Genomic DNA, 4,451 nt, shown 5'->3' on the forward strand with positions numbered 1-4,451 from the left:
GCAATAAAAATTGACAAAATAGTGGCTGACAGTTGTGCCAACCTGGGAAAATAAATTTTGAAATATTCTCAGCGGGAAAATTTAAAATTAGATTCACACCTTAAAATACAAAGAGACGATATGTTTATAAATATTTTTCTATGTCAAATAACGGCAAGCTTAACCTTATTACCATTTTTAATCATCTATTTTATGAATTCTCAAATTAGTATTATTTACTATCATAAGTAATTATTATTAATTTATTTTATCATGTTAAATTATTTAAAAAGAATTTTGATACTGCCAAATTTTTATTTCTCAATCAGATGGATTCACCAGCGCTATTCGATGAAATTTATTTGGAGGAATGCCCAAAAACATCTTCAAATCCCGTAAAAGGTAGATGTAAAAATGTCGTTTGTGTTTTCAATTTATTTTTACGCATTTGTTATTGTAGAACAATTGACGTCCGACTAGAAGAATCGACTTCAGGAGTTGGTAATATGAAAAAGAAGATGGACATGTAAATGAAAGAAAGTATAAGTTTATGTGCATAAAAGTATATAAATACTAGCTAACTCCTCAGCCGATGTCCTGCGTGAAATTATGTGCTTTGAAATGGAAAGAAAGTTATATTTATCATTTCATTTTTTGATAAAAAACATTTTTTGGTTTCTGTTCCGGTGTACAGAAAAGATGGTTTACCAACTCGTGAGAACGCCACGTATGTATATCTGACCGTGTGAAAAACATAGCATTTCCAAATTTATGCCACACACTATGCGACTATCCTTGTGTCCTGTTGATTGTCATCTCAAATGCAATTTTCACTGGAAACGGAATACGTTTGAACTGAAATGGCAAATAGTTAGAACTCAAAAGAACTTTTAGAATCAAGCATTCTGCCCCCCTTGTATTATATAGTGCAGATTGTGGATTTTGAAGGCTGATATGTCGAAATGTTTATCGCGAAAAGTGTGCGAACTTCGTTTTCATTCCAGTGATTAACATGTTCCAGCAAGTGTAATTGCTGGCTTACTTCTCCAAAACTTGCACACATCGCACCATTCACAGTATGCAATGACTCAAATAAAGTTGAACCGCGTACATTAATCAATAGCAACCGAAGTTAGAAGCAATCGTGGGCTTTTCGGGTGGATTGTGAAAACTCGTCTTAATGTGTTGAGAACATAATGTTCATCTACTTTTTTGCCTTGCTTTCTACGTAACTATTACTTCGACGATGCATTCCACGTATAATATCAAGGCATTTTCGAATGAGCAATGTTCTCGGATCACTGACGAAAGTTGAGAAAAAACCCGTCAATGTTAATTTAGTTGGTTTTCCAATATATTCTCTGGGTTGAAATACACTCTTTGGCCATTCTTCTAATTAACTGCGAGACGCACAACAGTCGGAAAACGTTCATGAATTGCAAAAGTGAATATCTTACTTAACACTTCATTGCAGTACACGTAGCGGCCCATTTGTTATTTCTTTCGGGGACGGACTTGCAAACGCATTTGATCGATTTCAACAAACTGCAATACTCAACATTGATATGAGTTTTGAATGTGAATTAGACAATAGTGGTGAATATAGTACTGTAGATGTGTTGTCAACTTCGATATTCACTCTTCTAAATTGAATGCTGAATGTTCTGCCATTGTCGTCTGGTGAGCGACGCCGATACAGTGAATATCCATCATTTCCCATTTCCGTTTCCGAAAGAAAAGCACATGAGTAGTGTTTCGTGCATTTATTGTCAGACATACAAACCAAAGTGGGATTGTAAGGTTCGCAAGGTCCATGAACCATATTGGTTTTCATCACTTCGTATAATTCTGCTTCTATCTCTGGATCAGAAATTTCCGCAGAAATGATTTCATCAAATTGATTTGGTGTAACCACCATCCACCATCCAAAGAAGAATATTTGCGTGCGGCAAACCTCTCTTTTGCCACTCAACAGAGTACATCCAGCATCTAACTGCACCACATATACGTTGCTTTAAGATAAAGTTTACAAAACATCCCAACTGTTGTTTGAAAAGTTGTCCTCTGACATCGTGACGATCGTTTGCTGATTGCCCGCGATCCATAATTTCATTCGTATGTCATCGCATCCTGCGAATACTCCGTCATGTGCCATGGGCTGTCAATATACATATTTATGTTGATGCCAAAACGAACGCGACCTCTTCGTGGCATCGTAACAAATTTTAATCTGTAATTGAGCACTTTGTGTGAAACACACATAACGTTTTCACTGAATAAATTTCAATAATTTTTTTTTTTGAGTAGCCGGAATAAAGAAAGCAAACGACAAATTTGACAATTGAAAAACAAAAGGAAAAAAGTTGAAAAAAAAATTTTTTTATGAAAAAAAGTTATTTTTTTGGATTCGTCCAATTTTCCGACTTTTCCTTACGAAAAGCATACGGTTTTTTTATTTCTAAACTTTCCTCGATCCACAGCGAACAACCTCTGGAAATTTCATCAAGATTGGTTCAGGCGTTCCGTTTGTATGGGAAAAAGAAAAGGGATCTTTTTAGGGGTTTTCCGGCAATTATTCGAATCTTTTTCGCCATAAATTCATTGATCTCTTATAATTTTTGTAGCGCCGAAAGAAGTCATTTGAACAGACGAATTGTACTCTTGTATATGATTTAAAAAATGTTTCGAATCTGGTGATGTCTCAAAAATTAATAATTGTAATGGTTCAGGAGGCGGTTCAATTTCCGGCAATTTTACTTTCCCGTTAGCGCAACACATTCCAGCCGTTTCACCCGAGAATTTAGCCGCTTCACAATGTGGGCATCTAACATCCATCATTCCAGTATATCTATGTACATTATAGTCGATTGAAAACACGACGTCATATTCGCGTAGGTCTTGCTGGATTTCTTGCATGATGAGCTTCTTCAAATCTATTTCGTGGACGTCGCACTGCACTTTGTGATACTCTTTGTGACAACACGCCCCGAGTTTTCGACCTATGTTTGATTTTGGACGTGCCGGCATTTTCTTTAAACTAATTTCTTATATGATCACTTCCTTTGAAACACACATAAAGTTTTCACTGAATATTTTTTTTTTAATTATTCTTTTAAATAACCGGAAAAAAAAGAAGGCGACCGAAATTGAACGATTAAAATAATTTACAAATCAAAATATTGAAAAACAAAAAAGAATTGTATGAAAAGTCACTTTTTGGAAATTTCCAATTTTTCGACTTTTCCTTATGAAAAGTATATGGTTTTTTTTTTATCTAACCCTTTCCAGATCCACAGCGAACAACTTCTGATTTCATGAAGATTGGTTCCGCCGTTCTCGAGCGTTAGCGTTACATATGTACATATGTATACGTAAAAATATATACGTTTGTATGGGAAAAAGAAAAACTTTCGTAATTTTTTCTTACATAAGAACCTTCTCCTAATAATAACAAAAACAACAAAAAAAAATCAGCCAAATCGGTTCAGCCGTTTATGAGTGATGAAATTACAAAGAAAGTGGCATTGATTTATATATATATATATATATATATATATATATATATATATATATATGTATATATATATAGATTCATCAATACAAAGACAACGTATTGTTTAGTAATTGTTGTTTAAAATTTTTAAAGTACATATTCTCTAACTGCACTTGTTCTCTTTTCAGATAATTCATAAAAGGGAAGAAATGGCCCAACAATATACTGTCCATGATTGGAAGGCTCTAATTCGCAAAATTCACCATTTAGTATGCCGACTGGCTGGCGAAGAAATCGATAATGTGCGAACTAAAATTACTTCCACCCTACATACATATGTACATAGATAACACCGGCTGCAGCTTTGGAAATGAATGAGAAACTAAAGTGCGAGGAATTTGCCACAGCAACGGTTAGTAATGCATAGTATACAATTTCTTCAATAAACGATATTTAAATTTTTGCATAATATTTTGAATTTAGAAATGCAGTTCAGAGAGCGTATGTGATGTGTTGCGACATCTGTACACTGACGAATTCCTCATTTTGTGTAACTGGTCTACTGGTGTTCAACATATTATATGGTAAATTTAATGCTTACACATTTACCTAAAATATTTATTTTAATTTGATTTTTCATTATATTTTTTATAGATTCTTTCATCACTTGTGAACTGGCAAATTTCGAAAAACAAATTCGAAAATCCATCGAAATGGGAATTAATTTGAAAATCTAATTTTTTTTATGAATTAAGTTTTGGATTAGAATATTAAAGAAAAATTAATTTAATTTAAAAAAACGCAGAATTAGTTTTTAATTTATTAAACTCACAAAATTATAATATGATGTTATTATTATTGAAATAAATAAAAACATTTTAGTAAAAAAAATCTTTCTTTCCTGAAAGCAATTTGATCTGACCAAAATTTTCAAGTCTGAGAAAGAAGTATAAAGTTTTATTACGACAGAAAATGAGTG

The 4,451-nt window shown here is 33.1% G+C and overlaps 1 long non-coding RNA gene across 2 annotated transcripts; it reads left to right on the forward strand.

Annotated features, from left to right (window-relative positions):
- The first annotated feature begins 247 nt into the window (after nt 1–247).
- Nucleotides 248–4,245, forward strand: LOC120781718. Of its 2 annotated transcripts, none has more exons than XR_005706142.1 (4): nt 248–381; nt 3,661–3,884; nt 3,956–4,056; nt 4,127–4,245. It is a non-coding gene; the product is annotated as an uncharacterized LOC120781718 (long non-coding RNA). The 2 variants fall into 2 exon arrangements; XR_005706143.1 differs by lacking the exon at nt 248–381 and adding an exon at nt 610–706.
- Nucleotides 4,246–4,451: the final 206 nt, after the last annotated feature.

The sequence above is a fragment of the Bactrocera tryoni genome, unplaced genomic scaffold, assembly GCF_016617805.1.
Source record: "Bactrocera tryoni isolate S06 unplaced genomic scaffold, CSIRO_BtryS06_freeze2 scaffold_7, whole genome shotgun sequence".
Taxonomy (NCBI): Eukaryota; Metazoa; Arthropoda; class Insecta; order Diptera; family Tephritidae; genus Bactrocera; species Bactrocera tryoni.